We start from the raw sequence: 24,552 nt of genomic DNA, 5'->3' as shown, positions 1-24,552 counted from the left end.
TTTTGGTCATTTAATTGAGATGATGTAATCCAGGTTTTGCTACTATAAAGTTATTAGTTTTCACTTTGTAATTACTAAGTATTTTGAGACTATGCAAATATTCTGTTTTTGATCATATATTTGCCTATTAATTTAAGCTTGGGATAATTATTACTGAGGTGTTTGCCAAATGGTGATTTTTCTATTTCTATCATTATTTCTACATTTATAATTGGAATTCTAGTATAAGGAAGAGTATTGCCTTCTCCCCTCTAGCTTATTTATTTAATTACTTTTTAAAGAATTTTTGTAGTATTTTTGTAACTTACTTGCAAATATGAAACTATTTCAAAATAAAAAGCTAGAAAGTTTTTAAAATCTTAAAAAAATCTCTTAATGTTTAGTCAAGGAAGCCACTGAAGTGTCTTATAACTTTAATGTAGTGTAGGGCTATTTGTAAATTTAGATGTTTTCAAGTAATATGTGCATCACTGAAATAGAATTGAGATAGTATTGTCAAGATCACCATTGACTCTGCCAATTATGATAATACAATTTCTATTAGAGGATAGTCATATACAAAAGTTTGAGACAAATATTATAGTAGTTATTTCTTTCAATTATTGGACTCTATCCTAGTAAATTTCCTTTCAAAGTGAACATCTCCCAATTCTAAATGATGAACAAATTCATTTTTTTAAAAAAAGAACCATATGTTGAGGAGTCTTTAATTTCATCCCAGCTTTCCCAGTGTTGGTATAAGCATAAGGAATAAAGAAATGGCCAAAATAAAAAGGTCTTAAGTTTTCATATTTTAAAATCTTTTGTCTCAATATTCTAGATAGTATCAAGGAAACTAAAATTGATTAAACTTATACCACACAGCTGACTCTGTTATTCTGTTTGTACATATATTAGACAATGTTTATTGCCACTGATAGGTCTTTTCACTTATTAGATTAATGGATCCTCAACACAACTGCTATGGTGGGTATTATCTCTATTTTATAGATGAGAACATGAACTCAGAGAAGTTAGTTATCTTCTCTACGTCTCCCTGCTAGAATTATGAGGATTGTGATTTAGAAACCACATAGTTTTTCCTTGGCATCACAATATCTTAGTCTATATTTAAATAAAGAGCCATGTTTAAATTATGACATATTTACTGAGATTGTAATAATCTTTCTTGTATTTTGTCTCTGTTTTCTAGTATTTTTTCTTTTACTAAGCTGTTTGTTCTTTTTTTCAAATTAATTTAATATTGTAGTTTTTGCTCAGAGTGGAAATTGAAACAAGTCCATTTTCCTGAAATGTAGTTTTGATGCAACTGTTTCACAAGGATAAAAATAGAAAGGAAATGAAGATCTCCATTACTGTGTTTATGATTATTTGACATTATTAGAAACTGCCTATTCTTGGTAAAGTATGGTTTTTATTCTTTATAACATATTATTAAACATATTGTCATTTATTTTGCCAAGTAAAATGTAAGAGGAAAAAATAAGCTGAAAATATTTTCCTTTAGCTGCAATGTTAGTAGCTCTATTTTCATTTGATCAGCATTAGTTGGCAAAGAGGTGCCCTGGTGATGGTCCTTGGCTTTGTTTTGGCAAGGAGGTCTCAGAAAGATTTCCCAATTAGTTTGGATACAATGAAAAGTGATGAAGCAGCATAGCTGGTTGGATATATGGAACAGGAATACATATTAAAGGGAATTCATGTTGTACAATACACTTTCAAAAGAAAGATGCTTATTTGTACAACTAGAAATGCAATACCCTAATGCTTTCCTTTCCAAATGATGTATGATTGTCTGTAGTCCTCTGCATTGTTTATAAGCTGAAAATATTGTAAAGACAGTGTGATGGTGAATTTTATGTGTCAAATTGATTGGCTATGGGGTGTCTGGATTAAACATTATTTCTGGGTATGTTTGTAAGGGTGTTTCAGAATGCAAATGGCATTTTAATGTGTGGATTCTATATTGCCGTCTCCAGTGTGGGTGAGCATTATCCAGTCTGTTGAGAGCCTGAACAGAAAAGAAGGTAGAAGGAAGGAGAAATTCATCCTTTATTCTTGCCTCACTGATTGAGCTGAGGTATTTCACCTTATTTTCTCTGGCCTTCACACCGGAATTTGTATCATTCTCTCCTCTGGTTTTCAGGCCTTTGGACTTGGACTGAATTATACCACTGGCCTTCCTGGGTTTCCAGCTTACAAATGGCAGATTGTGAGACTTTTTGGCCTTCATAATTGTATGAACCAGTTCATCAGAACAATTTCAATAAACACATATATATTATATGTGTAATATATATTATCCTTTATATATTATATAAAAACACATTATAGATATAATACATGATAGATGATAGATAGATAGATATCTTATTGGTTTTATGTTCTCTGGAGAACCTTGACTAATACAGGTAGGAACAAAATATTTTAAAACAAATGATCTACAGCACTTTGTACACAATTGCTATCCAATAAATATTTATTGACACTGACTAATGCCTTTGTCTGGAGTCAGTGAATTGATGTGCAGTACCTTCAAGAATTAAAGTTATAGTGGATTAAATCTGAAGAGTTATTCATAGCATCCTGGTAAGTGGTCTGGTTTTCCCTTCTTTGTTCTGTTTCTATCTGCATTACTTTGTGTTTTCATTTTTTAAAACTGCAGGACTCTGATGACACTGTTCCATTCCCATGGATAGCCTAGCAAACCTTTTAGAGCTAAATGAGCAAAGACATGAATCAGCTCATTAAACAGATGCTGGGCTATGGGTCTGAAAGAAATGGACAACCTAGGTTATAAATATTAATTGGACAAAATAGCAGTCAGGCAACACTCCTAATTTTGAAAAATGTGCAATAAGAAAGGGTGTTATAAGTACATGTTAAATAAGCCACTCTGAAGACATCCTCTGAGAAAAATTCCACATAAAAATGCACAGAATTGTAACTTGTTAGAGTAATTGGAGAGAAATACTCTGATTTTTCAAAGTATTTTTAGGATAGACACCTTACTTTTCCTTATGATTCAATCAATTTAGAATGTCTATTCAGGAGTAATGTCAGTAGGAAATCAGAATAGGAAGTCTCAGCCCTTATCTCCCACAGAAACACCAATTTAACAACAACATATGGACCAAAATACTTTTCTGAGAAGTTTTGAATCCACTTAAGAAGTTACAGTACTTCAGACAAGCACAAAACCAAAAAAAGCCACATTGAAATGGGTAAAAAGAGCAATCTCACTTTACCCATATCAGCTTCTCCTCCAACAGCATAGCTCAGTGACTTGGTCTATGACTTCTCTCTCATGGAAAAAGAGAAAGTGGAGTGTGCATCCAGTGCCCCTGGACTCTCAGTGCACTGCCTGAAAAACTAGTTTCTGTCTTACCTCACCAGGAGTACTAACAGAACTAGCATAGTTCTGGCCTCTAAGAACAAGGAAAGGTGCAGTGGCTTGCTCCTGTTGGCAGAGCTGTGCAAGATTGGGAGAATGTGCAGAATCTGAGGCATAGAATCTGGGGGAGAAGAGCGGACCATGCCCCCAGCATCCTGGTTTTTAGGTATGTTTCCAAAGGACTGGTTTCTGTCTTGTTGTACACGGAGAGCTGATGGGATGAGCATGGTTTGGGTGCCTAGGGACAGTTAAAAACAAAGGGAAGAGGCAGGAAGCTTGCTATACCCTGCATTGTTCTACAAGATTGGGACAAGGTGCAGAACCTGAGGCTTCTTTCCAAGAAGGGAGGAAAAGTGGAACATGCTTCCAATATCCCAGGTTACAGTGGAGCAGTCAAACACCCAAGGGAACAAGAGATTATGGGCCCCTGAAAAAAGTTAAAAATCTTAAATCCCTATAATTGGCAATCTACACACAAAAGTCCAGAGAAGATACATCCATAGAAAGGGTTTGAGAAGCTCCCAAAATGTCTAGCTCAGGTGATTTGTGAATATCTTTCCCAGTTGAACCCAATTGGTAAAGACTGGGAAGAATAGCTATTTCTTCAAATATGTAGATATCAACACAAAGCTACAAGAAACAAAGAGAATCAGAGAAACATGACCTGATGAAAGGAACAAATAAATCTCCAGTAACCAACCTAAAGAAATGGACATCTATTTATTATTTGACAAAGAATTCAAAATTATCAAAGAGGCTGAATTATAAGAGAATTATAAATGAATTATAAGAGAACACAGATAACTAAATGAAATTAAGAAAATGATACATGAACAAAATGAGAATATCAACAAAGATATTATTATAAAAAAGAACAAAAGAGAAATTTGGGGCTGAAGAGTATAGTAATTGAACTAAAAAATATTGCTGGAATTATATAACAATTGGCTTTATCAAGGAGGGCAAAGAATCAGCGAACTAGAAGACAAGTCATTTGAAATCATCCAGTACTAGGAACAAAAAGAAAAAAAAAATGGAAAAGAGTGAAAAAAGCCTAAGGGATTTACAGATTACCAGCAAGCCATCCAATACATTATGGATGAAAATTTCCAAATCTGGGGAGGAAAATGGACATTCAGATTCGTGAAGCCAAAAAAATTCCAAATATGATGTATCCAAATAATTCTACCTCAAGACACATTATAATCAAAAGCAAAGAGAGAATTTTGAAATCCATAAGAGAGGAACAACTCATCATATACAAGGGCACCCCCATAAAACAACCAGATTTCTCAGTAGAAACCTTGAAATTCAAAAGGGATATGAATGATATATTCAGAGCACTGAAGAAAAAAAAAAAAAAACTAAGAATACTATATGTGGTAAAACCGTCCTTCAAAAATAAAGAAGAGAAAAAAACTTTCCAGACAAACAAAAGCTGAAGGAATTCATCACCTCTAGACTTGATTTACAAATAATGCCACAGGGAGTCCTTCAGATTGAAATAAAAGCCTTTGTACAACAATACAAAAGCATATGAAAGTGTAAAACTCACTGGTCAAGGTAAATATGTAAACAAATACAGAATACTATAATGCTGTAATGCAGCTGTATAAGTCGCTTTTAAGTCTAGCGTAAGAGTTAAAATACAAAAGTATTAAAATAGCTGTTATTACAAAAATATGTTAGGGGCACCTGGGTGGCTCAGTTGGTTAAAAGCCTCTACATTTAGGCTCAGGTCATGATCCCAGGATCCGGCTTCTTGCTCAGCAGGGCGTCTGCTTCTCCCTTTGCCCCTCCCCCCACTCATTTTCTCTCGCTCTTGCAAATAAATAATAAAATCTTTTTAAAAATATGTTAATGGTACACAGTATAAAAAGACGTAAAGTGTGGCATCAATAACATAAAATGTGTGGAGGTAGAAGGAAAAGTCTAGAGTTTTATATGCAATTAACGTTGTTTATCAGTTTAAAATAGATCATTATAGCTATGTTTTATGTAAGCCACATGGTAGTGAAATACCTATAGGAGATACAAAAAAGTGGAGGGGAAGGGGAAGGGGCCAAAATACGTTCTAGAAAAATTGAGTGAGTCACAAGGAAAGAAAGAGAGGACAAAAGGGACAAAAAAAACCTGCAAAACAGACGCAAAACCAATAATAAATCCTTCCCTATTAATAATTGCTTACACATAAATGGATTAAATTTTCTAATAAAAAATATAGAGTAGATGAATGGATTTAAAAAACCGAAACTCGAGTATATGCTGTTTACAAAAGACTTACTTTAGCTTTAAGGACCACATGGGCTAAAAGTGAACGGATAGAAAAAATCCTATATGTAAATAGTAACCAAAAGAGAGCAAAGGTAGTATATTTACTTCAGAAAAAACAGACTTTAAGTGAAAACTGTCACTGACAAAAAGAAGATTATTATATAATGACAAAGCAGTCAATTCATCAGGAAGATATAAAATTGTAAATATAGGGGCGCCTGGGTGGCTCAGTCGTTGAGCGTCTGCCTTCAGCTCAGGTCATGATCCCAGGGTCCTGGGATTGAGCCCCGCATCGGGCTCCCTGCTCTGCGGGAAGCCTGCTTCTCCCTCTCCCACTCCCCCTGCTTGTGTTCCCTCTCTCGCTGTGTCTCTCTCTGTCAAATAAATAAATAAAATCTTTAAAAAAAAAAAAAAATTGTAAATATATATGCACCCAACATCAGAAAATGTGAATATATAAAGCAAATATTGATGGATATGAAGGGAGAAATAGATAGCAATACAATAGTTCTAGACTTCAATACCCCACATTCAACAATGGATAAAACACCCAGACAGAAAATAAATAAGGAAACAGTATACTTGAATGACCCTATAGATCCAATAGACTTAAGACACATATATAGAACATTCCAACCACCAAAAGCAGAATACACATTCTTCTTCAGTACATATGAAACATTCTTAAGGACAGATCAACTTAGGTCACCAAAAAACTGTTAACAAACTTAAGATTGAAAGTATACCAAGTAACTTTCCAACCACAATGCAATGAAACTAGAGATCAATGACATTAGGACAGCTAAAAATTCACAGATATATGACAATTAACACACTCTTTAAAAAATTGATAGATCAAAGAAGAAATCAAAAAGAAAATTTAAAAAATATCTTGAGGTAAACGAAAATGATAATACAACATACAAATACCAAAATTTATGGAATGCAGAAAAATCCTTCCAAAGAGAGAAGTTTATAGTGATAAACACCTACATTTAAAAAGAAATATTTCATATAAAAACTTTGCACCTTTAGGAACTAGAAAAAAGAACAAACTAGCCTAAATTGACCAAAAGGAAGGATAATAAGTATTAGAGCATAAATAAATGAAATAGAAAAACAATAGGAAAAAATCAAAACTAAGGGTTGGTTTTTGAAAAGATAAAATTGAAAAATCTTCAGCTAGAAAGGTCTAAAAAAAGGAGGGAAGACTCAAAATCATAAATGAAAGGAGACATTGCAAGTGATACTACAGAAATACAAAGGCTTATAAGAGACTTCTCTGAACAATTATATGCCAACAAATTGAATAATCTACAAGAAATGGATAAATTGCCAGAAACATACAACCAACCAAGACTGGATCATGAAGAAAAAGAGAAAATCGGAGCGCCTGGGTGGCTCAGTTGGTTAGGCAACTGCCTTCGGCTCAGGTCATGATCCTGGAGTCCCGGGATCGAGTCCCACATCGGGCTCCCTGCTCAGCAGGGAGTCTGCTTCTCCCTCTGACCCTCCTCCCTCTCATGCTCTCTGTCTCTCATTCTCTCTCTCACAAATAAATAAAATCTTAAAAAAAAAAAAAAGAAAAAGAGAAAATCATGAACACATAGAAAATCTGAAGAAACAAATAATGAGTAAGAAGATGAGTCAGTAATCAAAAGCTTCCTAACAAAGAAAAATCCAGGGCCGGGTGACTTCCCTCACTGGTGAATTCTATTAAACATTTAAGAAAGCATTAATATAACACATTGTTATATGTCAAATAAATTTCAATTTAAAAAACCCAAACATCTTTATTACATGTGCTTTAAACATTTCTCTTAATGCATTACAGAAAAGCTATCATATTCATTATCTGAAATAATGCATATGTCAAAGTAGCTTGCACAGAACACTCATATACTCATGGTTAATACAAAAAAATTAATAATAATTCTTCTCAAACCCTTCCAAAAAGTTGAAAAGGAGAAAATACTTCAAACTTATTTTACAATGTTAGAATTACTCTGATACCAAAGCCAGATAAGGGAACTACACAAGAAAAGAAAAGTACAGTCCAATACCTCTTGAACATAGGTGCAAACATTCTCAAGAAAATACTGGTAAACAGAATTTAACAGTACATAGAGTGGATAATACTCTAGGATAAAGTGGGATTTATCCCTGGGATGCAAGGATGGTTCAACATATGCAAATCAATAAGTATGATACATCACATTAATAGAATGAAAGATAAAAATCATATGATCTCAATAGACACAAAAAAGGATTAGACAAAATATAACACTTTTCTGGATAAAAACTTTCAACTAGTTGCATATAGAAGGAATTTACCTCAACATAGTAAAAGCCATTATATGATAAAATGTCAGCTAACATCATACACAATTGTGAAGGATTGAAATCATTTTCACTAAGATCAGGAAAAAGACAAGGGTGCCCATTCTCACTACTACTATTAAACATAGTACTGGAAGTCCAAGCCAAAACAATAAGGTAAGAAAAAGAAATAAAAGGCATCCAAACTGAAAGGAAGAAGTAATTGTCTCTGTTTGAAGATAACATGATCTCATACAGGTATACCTCATTTTATTGTGCTCACTTTATTGCACTTTGCAGATATTGCTTTTTTTTCCCCCCACAAATTGAAGGTTTGGGGCAACCCTGAAATGAACAAGTCTACCAGCACCATTTTTCCAGCAGTATTTCTTTCTTCATATCTCTGTATCACATTTTATTAATTCTCACAGTATTTCAAACTTTTTCATTATTACTGTATTTGTTATTTATTACTGTATTTGTTATATTTATTACTGTATTTGTTATAGTGATCTGTGATCAGTGATCTTTGATGTTACTTTTGTAATTGTTTTGGGTGCCATGAACCATGCCTATATAAAATAGTACTTAACGATAAATGTTGTGTGTGTTCTAACTGCTCAAGTAACCCACCATTCCCCCATCTCTATCCCTTTCTGTGGCCTCCCTATTCCCTAAGACACAACAGCATTGAAATTAGGCCAATTAATAACCCTACAATGGCCTCTTAGTGTTCAAGTCATACATCTTTAACTTTAAATCAAAAGCTAGAAATGATTAAGCTTAGTGAGAAGGTATGTCGAAGTTGAGATAGGACAAAAGCTAGGCCTCTTGTGCCAGTTAGCCAAGTTGTGAATGCAAAGGAAGAGTTCTTGAAGGAAATTAAAAGTGATACTTGAGTGAATACATAAATGCTAAGAAAGCAAAACTGCCTTATTGCTGATAGGGAAAAAATTTTAGTGATCTGGATAGATCAAATCACCCACAACATTCCCTTAAACAAAGCCTACTCCAGCGCAAAGCCTGAACTCTCTTCAATTCTCTGATGTTTGAGAGAAGTGAGGCAGCTGCAGACTAAAAGTGTGAAGCTAGCAGAGATAGGTCTGTGAGGTTTAAGGAAAGAAGCCATCTCTATAATATAAAAGTACAAGGTAGAACAGCAAGTGCTGATTCAGAAGCTGCAGCAAACTATCTGTATTTAGCTAAGATAATAAATGAAGCTGGTTACACTAACAGATTTTCTATGCAGACTAAACAGCCTTTTATTGGAAGAAGATGCAATCTTAGACTTTTGTAGCTAGAGAAGACAAGTCAATGCCTGGCTTCAAACCTTCAAGGACAGGTTGACTCTCCTGTTAGAGGCTAATGTAGCTGGTAACTTCAAGTTAAGGCCAATGCTGATTTACCATCTCCAAAATCCTAGAACCCTTAAAATTTATGTTAAATCCACTCTACCTGTGCTTTATAAATGGCACAGAAAATCTTGGATGATAGCATTTCTGTTTATAACATGGTTTACTCAATATTTTAAGCCCCCTGTGGAGACTTACTGCTCAGAAAAAAAGTTCCTTTCAAAATATTACTGTTCATTGACAGTAACTCTGCTCACCTCAGAGCTCTGATGGAGATGTACAGTGATACTAATGATTGTTTTCATGCCGGCTAACACAACATCCATTCCGCAGCCCGTGGATCAAGGAGTCATTTTGACTTTCAAGTCTTAGTATTTAAAAAATGAATTTCTTTTTTTATCCTTTTTTTATTATTTTAATCACCATACATTACATCATAAGTTTTTGATGTAGTGTTCCATGATTCATTGTTTGCGTATAACACCTAGTGCTCCATGCAGAATGTGCCCTCTTTAATACCCATCACCAGGCTAACCCATCCTCCCACCCCGCCCTCCCTTCTAAAACCCTCAGTTTGTTTTTCAGAGTCCATCGTCTCTCATGGTTTGTCTACCCCTCCAATATCTTAAGGATAGGTACCCTATTTCTTTTGGTAGTATTTGTTTTTTCTAGGGATTTACCGAAATGGGATCATAATATGTGGTCTTTGACTTCTTTCACTTAGCATAATATGTTATGTTTATTTGTGTTGTTTTTTGTTTAAATAGATGCTTCTTTAAAGTTTCTGAGTAGTGTTCTATTCTATGGATATAAAACAGTATGTTCATTTACTGGTTGATAGACATTTAGGATGTTTCTAGTTTGGGGCCATTACAAATAAAGCTGTTATGAAAATTTAGTACAAATCTTCGCTTGTTTCTTTCTTTTTCTTTCTTTCTTTCTTTCTTTCTTTCTTTCTTTCTTTCTTTCTTTCTTTCTTTCTTTCTTTATCTCTCTCTCTTTCTTCCTTTCTTTCTTTTCTTTCTTTCTTTTTAAAAATGTTTAGGAAAGAGATTGTTGAATCTTATATGGTGAGTATGTATTTAAGTATGTAAGACCTACAAACTGTTTTCCATAGTATTGTGCCATTTCACATTCCCACCAGCAACAGAACTCCAGCTGCTCCACATCCTTATTGATCCTTAGTATTGTCAGACAGTTTAATTTAGTCATTCTAATGGGAGTATAGAAGTATCTCATTGTGGTTCTAATTAACATTTACCTGATGACTGATGATGTTGGGCATCTTTTTGTGTATCTTCTTTGGATAAGCATTTATTCAAATCTTGGCATTTTTACTGGGTTGGTTGTATTTTGATTAAATTATAAGAGTACTTTTATGTAGTCTGGATATAAGTATTTGTCATATATGTGCAATGTGATTATTATTATTATTGCTTTTATTCTGTAGATTTTCATTTTCTTGATGAGTATCTTTTCATTTTTTTGGATGAAGTCTAATTTATCAATTTTTTTTTCTTTATGATCTGTCCTTTTCCAGGACCAGAAATCTACTTAGGAAATTTTAGCATAATCCAGTGTCATGAAGATTTTCTCCATTTTCTTATAGACCTTTTATAGTTGTAACCTATAGTCTTAGGACAGTGATGAATATAGCAAAATCACTATGAACCCTGAGTATTAGGAGCTGAACACACAAAATATACTTTTAAATATCAGAAGTGATGAAATTCTATTTGGAAGAGAATATGGTATTTGAATTCATATAAGCTAGATGGTCAGTTTTTATTTAATTCCCTTTTACTACATACCTCCTGTATATTAGGCATTGTTTTAGATGCTAGATAGAGAGATTGTAGTTAACTAAGACCAAATTACCATACTTGTAATGCTTTAATTCTGAACTTTTATGCTGGTAAAGCATCAGTTGATATGTCAAGTTGATTATATAGTTAGGTAGTAACAATTCAAAGCAAATCATGGAGCAAGATCAAGTCATTAAAAGGTACTCTGAAGATTATACTTACTAATGGAGAAAAGGCTTTAAAATTATAGTCATATAAATATTATCAGCTCATATAGAGCTATGTATTAACATTTTTGAAAACCTGATATTGAAAGGATAGATGACTCTAAAGTATCATTTATAGCTCAGTGATAACATTGAGGGAAACTTTTGATAATAAACTAGTTTAAAACCTATCTAACAACATTAATCATTAAATGACCTTAATTATATAGCCATGAAGTTTGAAAATATGGAATAAAATGTAGTGGAAACTATAATGTGACTCACCCTGGGTTTAGCTTTAGATTCTAAAAAGGATGTCATAGTCATTCAACTAAACTTTTTCTTGAGCTATGTTTACTTGATGCTGAATCATTAAATATGTGATTGAGGAGAGTGGACGTTTCATTGTATGTTTCTGGCTACAGTGATTTACATTAAAATTTTCTGATGGACGCCTGGGTGGCTCAGTTGGTTAAGTGTCTGCCTTCAGCTCAGGTCATGATCCCAGGGTCCTAGGACTGAGTCCTGCATCGGGGGTCCTTGCTCAGCAGGGAGCCTGCTTCTCCCTCTGCTTGCCACTCCCCCTGCTTGTTCTCTCTCTCTCTGACAAATAAATAAAAATATTTATAAAAAAACCTTTTTGAAAAATATAAAACTGAATAGCATTTTTGACATTATAACTAGGGAAGTGCAACAGAATACTTAAAAGAAAGTGATACTATCCTTAATGCTCTGGATTTTTAAAAATTAATTAATTTATTTTAATGCTGTAGATTTTAAAGAGATAAATTTTAATGTTGCTAACATTATCCTCCTAAAAATAGCTCTCCAATACTAATTTTCAATATAGATTTAAGAATATTTTGGAAGGCAGACTTTGAAATTCATTTAAGAATATAAACTTTTAAATTAATATTTATTACTTAGTATACATATTTTATTACATAAATTATTTTATTAAATCCTTATTTAATACCAATAAGTGGTATTACTGCCATCCACTTCATAAAGAAGAAACTAAAGTTTAGGAAAATTAATTTATTCTTATAGTTTCACAGCAGGTAAGAGAGAGAACTAGCATTTGGGTTCAGACACATCTAGATTCAAAGTTCATGTTCTTTCACCTTGCACAACTCTGGGCAACAGTTAATGCACAGTGAATGACAAACAGTAGAGCTTATGGAATATTATCTTTCTAAAAATGAATGTTTCCAAAATAAACCTAAAAAGCCATATCATTATCAGTAGCTTTGCTTAAGGAGTTGAAGGAAATAATATAGTATGTGATGGAATGTAGTTGGTTGGTTACCTTAGTTCCCTCTCTTAAAGAACTAGAAATTCCTAAAATCTATTACCCATTCTGAAAGGGAATACATCTGACTGTCTTTTATACCATTAAGGTTTAAATATTTTTTATTAATTTATTAAATATAGGATTATAAGTTCCAGCTAATTGTAAAAGCACAAGGATAACAAAGTTAACAAGCTTTGTATCATTGTCGCTACCAAACTGCACAAAAATAATGCTATCTATGCTTTAAATGAGAAAAAAAATAAAATTAAGAATATATATTAATGTACTGCTGTGAGATAATTGAATAATAAGCACAACACTAAAGCACAATAAAAACAAAGACATACAATAGAAATTTTGAGGCTGAAAATAATAGAAATATAGAATAAATTTTATTTAACCTTAAAATAACTTTGAAGTGCTTATTACTGTAAAAATAAAAAAATATTTAAACTTATTACATCGTGGATAATGAAATAGTTCTTGCTGCCATTTTGTAGAAGCAGTTAAATTGAAATGTTTTTAAATCTGAGGGAAAAGATTGATGAAAATGGGGAAATGAGTTAAATTTTAGATTAAATGTAATATATTCAGGGAAGGATCTTAGGATACCTTTATTGCTCCAAATAAGATTTATAAGGGGCTGAGAATAGACTAGTGCAGATCCGTCAATAGCACATTATCAGTAAGAGATACTTTTTAACATAACCCAGAAGATTAGGGAAGGACACACAGAAAGTTAAAGAAGATATTCAGGAGAATAACAGGAGAGTAGATTTATATGGTAACTTTCATAAAGTAACGACTTTGAAGTGCCTTTAAAAAGAGAAAGATAGCAAGTCAACTGTTTTTCATGTACATTTAAGCAATAGGCCCAATGGCCCAGGAATAGGAAATTGTGGAGGAGAGAGCTACTTCTTCACAGTGCACAGGGCAAAAAAAATGAAAATGGAGGTATGTCCAGATTTATACCAATCCAGTATCGATGATCCCTGCTAGAGTGCTGAACTAGACTTGCTAAATAAATGGAAGCGAAATTTTAGAAGCAGTTCAAGGCAAACAGGGATGTGTTCCATATCTCTCCCCTGGTCAGAGGAAACTAACATAGTATTAGCAAAATAGAAAACTGACTCAGTTTCTTGGAAATGATGGAATAAATTAGTACTGCCATTTCCTTCCAGTTGCAGTGGGTATAATATTTTGTTTGAAAACACACTTAAGTTGTGTTCACTTCTCATCTGATGTCTCATTTAGTCCAAATCTCATGATTTGTCTAGAAGGCAGCAGTATCGCTGGCTGAGGCTTGGAGCTCTTAGGAGCAGTGACTGGCCCACTTGTAGGCCACACTAGGTAGTGATTTTATGATGCTATAGTCTAATCAGAACAATTCAAAAATCATTTCAGCACTGAAGTGTAGCAGGTGAGGATTTAAGTTTATAGGCTCAAAAAATGAAAGTTTAAATTGTTTTTTATTGTAGTAAGAACACTTAACTTGAGATATACCCTCTTAAAATTTTAAGTGTGCAATACACTATTTTTGACTGCAAGTATAATATTATACAACAGATCTCTAGAACATATTCATCTTGTTTAACTGAAACTTTATGCCAGTTGATTAATAACTCTTCATCACCCCTTACCCCCACTACTGGAAACCATCATTTCACTCTGATTATTTTAGATAGCTCATATAAGTGGAATCATGCAGTATTTGTCTCTGTGTCTGGCTCATTTTATTTAGCATAATATCCTCACAGTTCTTGCATGTTGTCATATAATGCAGAATTTCCTTCTTTTTAAAAGCTGAATAATATTCCATTGTATATATACCACATTTTCTTTATCCATTCATCTGTTGAAGGACATTTAGGTTGTTTCTATATTTTTACTATTGTGAATAATATTGCAAAGAACAATGTGAGTATTAGTATTCCTTTGAGACCCTGATTTCGATTCTTTTGGATAAATCCCCAGAAGTAGGATTTCTGAAAGCTTCTTTTCTAGAATTGTAAAGATTCTTCAATTCTATTTTTCAATGTTCAGTTCAATATTTCAATTTTCTTGACTCTCTAAGTCGAGCACCCTTTCTCAGAGTCCCTTGCCAGCTCCTATGCAGTACATAACTCCAGAAAAGCCCTATACAAAGACCATGCTGTGCAAAGTGTCTCCCAAAGCTCTGCAATGTGTGCCCTACTGTCTTGTCAGGATGAGAAAAATAACCTCAGCCAATTTGGGACTGCTACACCCCATTCTTTCTGGAGGTTGTCTTTAAATGAAAGGGCATGGGGATCAACATCTAATTTTTTATGTGTCACTTGCCCATGCTCCCATCTCTGAAATAGTGTCTCATTGTTCTTTGCTCAGTGATCCTTGCAAGTTGCTGGTAGGTATGTGGGAAATTTTGTGAGGAAGGATGTGTCAGGCCCTCTGTTGAAGGTATGGGTAAAATTATAGTTCACAATTGATTGACAATAAGTTGTGTAGTTTTTTTGTTGTTATTGTGTGTGTGTGTGTGTGTGTGTGTTTTACATTACGACTGTCAAGGTTTTTTATCCATAGATTTTAACGTTACATCAGTAGTGTTATTTCTTTGGACTCTGCCAACAGCATTTGCCAGCAACTGCTGGTGGATTAAGAGCAAGTTGATAATTTGACCTCTAAAGTACTAAATGAATCTGTTCTGCTAATCCTGGTTTAGAAGTGCTGTCATTTTATAAAATCTCACTATAATCTATTTTAACTCTGAACTGAAGCTTAACACATAAATAACTGATTTTGATCATATGCATTCTTTGAAGTTATAATTAGAATTACTACTTACCAGTAATACATTTCTATCTCTTCTGGTAAACTATATTCTTATCTATCTCTACCTATCTATCCATTCATCTCTTTATTTTTGTGTAATAAAAATTGTAACTTGACCTGAGTCCTGAGATATTTAAGAGTGAATCTCCACTCCTCTAAACCTTCTGGTAAGTAACTTTCACTCTGGACAAGTCACTTAACCTTTCTGGATCACAATTTCTTTATATGCAAAATGATTTGGGAACAAATAATCTCTAAAATTTCTCTGAAATCTATAATTCTATAAATTTATGATGTCCATCTTTTGACATGCTGATACTTAAGTGTAGACAGTTACTCCATAGGAGGTTGCTCAGCTTCTGGCCTCAAGAGTCAGAGCTGCTGTAGTGGCTACAGTACCATGTAGGGCATGAAAGTGATGGAATCAAAGTACCTCTTGCTTAGCAGACCCAGTGCTGTAATAAGTGGCAGCAAGTTTAAATAGGAAGCTTCATTTGGAGGTAGGATGTATTTCATAGCTAAATAAATGCCAACAACAAAAGTCAAAATTCACAGAAAAGGAAACAAGGAGTCTTAGGAAATGATTTTGTAGAAATTAGAGAGGAACTAAGTCTTCTAGGGTCTTATATCAGTGTCAAGAAATTAGTAATAAAGCAAAAATTGAGAGGCATTGAAATGTTTTAGGCAAAAACTCAGGTTTGAGTTTTAGGTTAACTATACTTATGACAATGAGAGTAGATCTGAAAAGGCTATACCAGTGGAACAGAAAAGGGAAGAGACAGGTCTCAACTGAGCAGTGGATGGGGAGACAGGATTAAAGCAGAACTAGCTATGAACAGCTGTCAAAGAAGATGTCAGGGGAAATCATGGAACAAAAGACAGGCACTGTATTCTGAAATTCTTCATTCATAGCTTTCCTGTATCTTCAACCAGATCATACCCAACTTGAGACTGAGGCTATGATACCTATTTCTTTTTTTATCCCCCATAACTTCTAGCAGAGACAGGACTCGGTTTTTGCTCAGTAAATAGTTTTCATTTGTCTTGACCAGTTACACCAAAATAAGACCTCTACGAGCCAGTATTTTGACCTGATAGTATTTTGTATACTTGTGTGCTGTCAACCTTTTCCAGAGGTTTCCTGACATGGTATTGGCATTTACTAGAAGCTTTGTGAAATTCGGCCCTCTTTATTATAACATCAATAAACCTGACTTGATAATAGCTATTGATGTCAATAAAGTTTAAGTGTTTTACCACAGTCATTATGTCATTGGGATGCTAATTGACATTAATACTAAACCCAATTTATGACTATTTTTTATTGCTGTTTTATGAACTCAATGTTCTTCGTGAGGGCAAGCAAAACACTGCATATAACTTCCCTGTTCCCTCTATCTCAGTATAAAGAACATAGTTGAATCTTTTCAGAGTCTGAAACTTGTCAGTTCACTGTAAATGTATTAAACTATGGCATAAATGCCTGTGTATATAATGTTTCCCATCCATTGGCATTGACTAATAGCTCCCAAACTCACAGGTCTATTTAAGTAGCATAGTTCATGAAATAGTCTCATTAGTTCAAAAAGTCTAATTAATAGTTTAAAACATACACACACACATTTACATATGTGGGAAAGTTATTATTCAGTATATGCCAGTTGGGAGATCAAATCCTTTAAGACATGAAGTTCAAGGTAAATAAATAGTTAATAGAATCCTTGGAAGAAAAAAAAAAAGGATCCCAGACACAGATAGCATAATTCAAGCTCTCTGAATTCATGCCTAATCAGAAAACAAGTAGATGGAGGGAATTCCTCAACACATATACATTAAGCAACACTATGCATCAGGAATTGTTTTTGGTGCCCATGATACATCAGTGAGCAGAACAGAAGCATATCTCTTCTTAGTGGAGCTTATTTCCTGGTGAGATATTATACAGTACTGCCAAAAGATAATTTATTGGATTGTACTGGATTATGAAGTTAAGAAATGTTGATAATCTAGAAAGGAGGAGGAAGTGTCTCAATGATACTATTAAAAATGGCTATAGAAATCAGAACACAATAGAGATTTCTGGGTAGCTGTCATAAATGCCCTGGTTTTATTAGTAATTTTCTGCAAAGCCTGTCTCCTTTTCTAACAATTTCTATTTCTTGATATGAAGACTCTTAGCAAGGCAGGGTACTTCTCATTTCCAGAGAACTATATCATTCCTCTGGTGACTGAAGTTATTTTGTGGGTGGCCTATTTTATGTCTCTTCTCTTCCACTTAAGTGAAATTGTTCTATATGCTGTGTGCTATGTATTGATTAACTGTACTATGAAAGAGATAAGAAATGATACATGCTGATGACCTGCATGAGGGTTTACTTCTATTAAGCTATATGCTCTTGTTTATTTTAAGACAAATTATCAAGTAAAAGTTCTGTTAGAAATTATATCTCTGGAATCTACTCCTTTCAGAGAAAACAAAGCCATAAACTATAGGCAATTTGTGGCTCTTTCATGAAAGCACTGTAACATCGGAACTGGCTCCATTTTATTTTATTTGGATGAATAACAATATTTTAAAAGAAAATTTTATTCACTGAAATGCTCATAGAGATGCTAGAGTGTCACAAAATTTATATACTTAAAAAAAAAAAAAAACAGGTGAGGTAGCATACTGAATTATCCTGATAATTATAACTAAAAGAACATGCATTTTGTAGAGAAATTTGGCCAACATGATACAGATCATATGTCTACATGAAATAAATTATCAGATTGTTATTGAATTATTCTCATTTGTTAGCTCCATAGACATAACTTTAAAGCAAATAGAGCTAATTTCATGCATATGGTATTAATGTTTAATCACCCTGGTATTTCATTATCAGTGAATGTTTTATGTGAATTTTGTTTTTGGAATTTTCCTTCTGACAACCACAAAATAATGAAGAAAATACATGATAAAATATTATAGGGGCCCCAGGGTGGCACAGTCGGTTAAGTGTTCAACTCTTGATTTGGGCTCAGGTCATGATCTTAGGGTCTTGAGATGGAACCCAGTATCAGGCTCCAAGCTCAGAGAGGAGTCTCCTGGAGTTTCTCTCTCTCTCTCTCCCTCTGCCCCTCCCTGCACTCACTCACACTCTCTCTCTCTCTGTCATAAATAAATAAATCTTTAAAAATAATATATTTTTAAAGATTAATATTATGATAATTAATAATAATGATAATATTAAGATAAATATTATATATCATATTTATTTTGAGGCTGGACATGGTCACAAAGGGACTCAAACTATTTAAGGAGATCTCTGATTTGCCCTTATATGTAAGTGTGTATGTAGATATAGTTCATTTCAATATTTTTTTACATGCAAGTGTTCTACTCATGTAATAGTTTCAATATTTTATAACAGACTATGAAAGCACAAATGAAGTATGAAATTAATTCATTTTATAAGATGAAGGAGATAGGAGTTGTCTTATTTAGTCTACTGGGTAGTTTACATTATAGGTAGAGAAAATGTATTCTTTATGTTTCCCAGAGGCTGTGGTAAGGAAACTGCTCAGGACCAGATTTCTGCCCAGTTAGTGGTTTCAGGGGACCAGACTACACTTCTCAGGATTCTGTGTAGGAAGGCTGAGAAGAGAATCAGTGAAAAGATGGGAAGCCATGCGAAGCATGACCTAACACCTCTTCTCTAATCTCCAAATCTTTAGTAAATTTAATTAAAGTCACAAGATGCATGACTTAGTCATTTTTTTTTAATGGATACTGAAACAAGATGGTAGGAGCAGAGACAAGGAAACTGGTGAAGTAAATTCATGAATAGAAAATAGGAGATTTATATTGTCCTAAGTTGTGACAATAGAATTTGGATGAAGTTCACAAGAGAGAAGTTGACTCCATTTTACATGGCTTCAATTACATTAAGCAGGAACCCCCTTTATTCTGTCTACCTATGGCTCTCTTCTCACCTCTGTGACTTGAGTTATCTTTTATACCTAATAACTTGTCAAATGCTCTGCTTTCATAAAACAGACCTCCAGCAGGTATCCAAATAGTTACAGTTTCTTACTGTTATTTATTGGTGCTTCTGTGCTAATTTCTTATTTAGCTTAGCAATGCTGGGTATATGTCTTCTATCTTGGCACTCTATAGAAGAGTTGTTTAATGATGACTATAATAACAAGTTACATTTACCACTGTTCAACCTTGACTTAGTAAGAAGTGAAGCATTCTGCCTTTTTACCACAGCTGTTTTCACCAGCAGTTCATGCCCCCCCCAAAAGAATCAGCATAAAATAACATGTGTTTTTCTTCTACAATTCAACTGATTTAAATAAATCCACAGGATATGTAAAGTTAAGGGAGTGTTGTTACATTTATGAGTTTATATACTAGGAGTTTGGGTTCAGAAGAGAGTGGCATAATCAGAACCTTGCCAGTGCAGATCTTCAGGGTCAGATTGAATATTTGTGTCTATAAATCCAGGTCAGCAGATTTAGTCAATTTTCCAGCCAGCTGTAGAGAGGCACAAAACAGATATATTGAAATAAGAATGATTCTGGGGTCTTTTGGTGCATGTACACTCCTAGAAAGTCCCTCTCTCTTTTCTTCTTTTTTCGTTAGAGGATTATATCTCTCTCCCTTTAGAGGCTCCTCATTCAGCAACTTCTCTTGTAAGAAAGGCCACCTTACATGATGAACTCCAGTCTCTGCCTATACTATGATGTGAATAGCAATTTCTCTCAGTAACAAAGTAAAAGGCAATAACAAAACAAGTCTAATCTTTCTAGGGTACCCTGCTACATTTAATACTGTCATTTATTCCACATTGGAGATGTCTAATTAAATAGATGTAAAGAGATAGAGACAGATTGAATTAAGAGATTGGTTCTCCCAGACTGTGTGCTACTTGGCCCCAATTAAATTCTGATTTTATCTTTGGCTACACAACCTTTCTTGGATTGTACAAGGCTATTCTTCCTTCATTGTGTTGTATTTTTGTGGTGAGGCCACCAAAGAGAGCCCCAGTCTTTAATAAAAAAAGGAAACTTTTTAATGTTTAGGGACCTTGAGACCAAAAATGTTTGTTTCAGTGGAAATCATATTTGAGAACACCTGGGATGAATGAGACAGTGAAGGACAAATACTGATTTAGAGAGTAGATAGTTCAAGTAAAGGGCAGGAGCAGAGATGAGGAAGCCCTAGCATGGGAAATAGCCAGAGGCCAACTACTTCCTCCACAACTGAGAATCAGCAGAAACTAATGAAAACAGAGAGGAGTGGTGACTCAGCAACAAAGCAGATTAAGGCTCTTGAGCTCCCTGGTATCTTTCTTCCTCCCTCCTTTCCTTTCTCCATATCTTCCAGCTCTCCTTCATAGACCCTCTTTCCAGTATTTATTGAGCAATGCCTTATTGCCAGACTTTGGGTTAAGTGCTGGGGATATAAAGTGACAATGACCTTAAGAAGCTAGCTGATACCTATTTTAAAAGTATGAGAGGGTAAGGACAAGATTAAGAATAAATTAACCCTTCTCAGATATAGGGGGAGAGCATGGTCCTTTTAGGGGTTTGCAAGCGAGCTGGTTTGATTAGAACCCAGAGTACTTGGTTGTGTGTGTTGGAGAGAGCAGTGCAGCAAAGGGGTGCATTATAAAACATAGTGTAGAGAAACAAAGTTTGAAAGATAAGCAGGGGCTGGTGTAAAGCTGTTCAAAAATATATAATAATTTGGACATTATCTGGAGGACAATGGAGGCCTGTTCAAGTATTTTAATTAAGAAGTGACATGATTAGTTTTGGATTTTTGCAGGATCATTTTGGCTGCCATGTAGAAAGAGGATCAAGAGGAAATGAAATTTATCTATTATTCATTAAAGTATTGAAATTGGTCAGGGAGCATCTTCACAGACAAGACATGTCTTCATTTACTTAAAAAAAAATTAAAAGAGATTTAAGGTTTTCTTTTGTGACTTGGAAACACCATAGTTTTAAAAAAAGAAGAAATACTATATTTAAGACAAATACAAATAGGAGAAAGAGCAACCATATTTGTGCATGCATGGGGCTTCTCAGATTTGAAAATTATTTTTATAGCAATTACTTTATACCATAAATCTCTCAACACACACACACACACACACATACTTTCTGTCACTAAAACAATTATCATTCTCATTTCCGTTTGTTCTAAAAAATAATGTCTTATCTGAAATGGAAATGGATCCATACAATGGGTTGTCATGGTTACTTGTCAAGGCTTAACCAATATCTCCCATTTTAGAGTCATCCTTGGTTATGAAGACCAAAAACTTTTCAGCTCTGAGCTATTGCCTAGGGACCCCCAACTGATAATAATTATCATTCACCATATTTGGTTTGTAAATGTACTGGTTTTCATCACAGGGCCATTATTTCCTGCTTAAAGATCTTTGTCAATAGTGTCAATAGGATAGTGATAAGAACAACTTCAAGGGGCTGATAGGAATTTGCACGTTTGAGCTTTCTCTTTCCCAAACCAGTCATGGAGTCTGCATTTGGCTTTGCTTCCTCAGGAGAATTGTATGTAGTACAGAATTATCACACAATTTAACACAGCTACAACTCTGGCCTGAAGAGAAACCAGAAAAAGATTCGGGAAGATAAATGGTAGGTAGGTCAAACATAGACTAAGAAAGGGGCCCGGAGAATAAAGAATCTCATTATAAGTTTAGGGATATTTTAAATCTCTTAAATTTCCTTTTCATACTCAGCAAAATTCTACTAAGATTGTGAAGCAGTATTATTTGATTATTAGTCTTCCTGTGACCACATTTAATATAGTTTTCTAAATGCTTTTCTAACTTACTACCTCTTCATCTTTGCACTTTCTTTTGAGATGCAGAGTATAAAATATTCTTGTCATTTGTCATTTGAAGACAATGATGTGCAAAAATATTAAATAACTTATCCAAGGTTGTATACTTAATGAGTAACAGAACAACGATAAGATTCCAGTAAAACTCCTAATCCTAGCCTCTTTTCACTCAGTGGTGATCAAAACAGATTTGGATATAATCATTAAGTTCTGCAAAGAATTAAAAACAAAGAGTCATTTGATCCATTATGTGGGGTTTGATTATTTGAGCATCACTCCCCACCACCACCACCACCTTTGAAGATTGAGCAAATACTGGCAAAGATGAAGAAAATATTTGAATATGAAAAAATTTGATTTTGTGAGGAATTTTTTTTTTTTCTTTTAAAGAGACAGACTTTATTGTAAGGATTTTTACACTGAAGAATTCAAAATGTGGTAACGCTTTTTTGGAATTTATTGATTTGTATTTAAAAGGAACTGTTGACACAGATTCACCAGAAATCATCGGAACAAGCGCGAGAAAACAGTTAATACTCCCAAAACAGTAAAATAATTCCAAGACATGTGGTTTCTCCAACAGAACAATACTGTAGATGGTGTCACTGATATGAAAACTGTGCTCCTTACTCTTCTAAACACACAGTGGTATATAATTAACAATATTAAATCAGTTCTGTTCTTTCCTGAATATATAAAAATTAAAATACCAATTAAGAAACTAATATATCTTCTCTTTAAATGTTTTTTTACAGATACAATTTCAATATTTTCATTCGATAGTGATGTGGTTTAAGAGATTTTTTTCATTCACAAGTCCAACACTCCACGCCAAAAGAACAGATAGTCTGTAGTCTCATATTGCAAATAAAGACTTCAGGAATGCAGCAACGGGCATTTCTAAAATATAAAATGGATAGAATTCTGAGAGGATACACGCAATAAAGCTTTACTAAGCAGCTGGCCACAGAACTAGAACATTCTACTGATGATTCCAATGGGACTCCAGATGCTTCCAAACTCAACTTGAACTCTCATCTTAGGCTTTGTATTTTGCTTTTGCAGTTTCACTAATGACACAAACATGATTCAAATCCCTGAAGTATTCATTATAGTCAAGGGCAAATCCTACAACAAACTTGTCTGGAATTTCAAATCCAACAAAGTCTGGTTTATAGCCAACACTTCGAGGGGTCCTCTTCACCAGCAAGCTTTCGACCTTGACCATCTTTGGATTATGCTCCTTGACCAAGGAAAGCAAGGTTTGCATTGTTTTGCCAGTGTCAATTATATCCTCAACAATCAAGACATTCTTTCCAGTCAAAGTTGAGAGATCATCTCCACCAATTACATTGATGTCCCCTGTTGACTGGTTCATTCTGTAGTTCTTCAGTCTGATGAAATCTACAGTCATGGGAATGGATCCATCACTATTTCTGTTCAGTGCGTTGATATAATCCAGCAGATCAGCAAAGAATTTATAGCCTCCCTTGAGCACACAGAGGGCTACGATGTGATGGCCTCCCATCTCCTTCATCACATCTTGAGCAAACCCCTCGGTCTTGTCCATTATCAGTCCATGAGGAATAAACACCTTTTCCAAATCTTCAGCATAATGATGAGGTATACAGAATAAATAAATCTAGGTCATGACCTGGTTCATCATCACTGATCACGACGCTGGGGCTGCGGGTCGCCATTACGGAGCCGGCGGGCGCGTGGGTTGACTGCAGCCTGAAGAGGAGGAAGCCGGCGGTGCAGCGGCGGAGGCGGAGGTTCTACAGAAGGTGGCGACACGCGGGAAAGCCCTGTGAGGAAATTTCTTATCGACAACTGATTTTCTTGTTTTTCTTCAGTAGTTTTCTTCTTTCTATTTCCTTGATTTCTGTTCCTATTTTATTCCTTCCCTCTACTTACTTTGAGTTTAATTTGCTCTTTTTCTAGCTTTTTTTTTTTTTTAAGATTTCCTTTATTTATTTGAGAAGGAGAAAGAGAGAGAGAGAGAGAGCACGCGCACAATAGCAGGGGGAGGGAGAAGCAGACTCCCCGCTGAGCAAGGAGCCCTGACCTGGGGGGTTCCATCCCAGATGCTGGGATCATGACCTGAGCAGAAGGCAGAGACCCAACCAACTGAGCCACCCAGGTGCCCCGTTTTTCTAGCTTTTAAAGTGGAAGTTTAGATCATTGATTTTACATATTTCTTCTTTTCTGATATAAATACCTAAAACTATAAATTTC

At 34.5% G+C, this 24,552-nt stretch overlaps 1 pseudogene across 1 annotated transcript; it reads right to left on the bottom strand.

Annotated features, from left to right (window-relative positions):
* Positions 1 to 23,197: 23,197 nt before the first annotated feature.
* On the bottom strand, positions 23,198 to 24,070 carry LOC116636421 (annotated as a pseudogene). The gene has a single exon (XR_004300338.1). The product of XR_004300338.1 is annotated as a hypoxanthine-guanine phosphoribosyltransferase-like (transcript).
* Between the last annotated feature and the right edge of the window lie 482 nt (positions 24,071 to 24,552).

The sequence above is a fragment of the Phoca vitulina genome, unplaced genomic scaffold (assembly GCF_004348235.1).
Source record: "Phoca vitulina isolate PV1807 unplaced genomic scaffold, GSC_HSeal_1.0 scaffold12, whole genome shotgun sequence".
In the NCBI taxonomy this organism is placed as follows: Eukaryota; Metazoa; Chordata; class Mammalia; order Carnivora; family Phocidae; genus Phoca; species Phoca vitulina.
The sequence above is the reverse complement of the archived record's forward strand: the minus strand, read 5'-3'. Positions and strand labels throughout refer to the sequence as shown.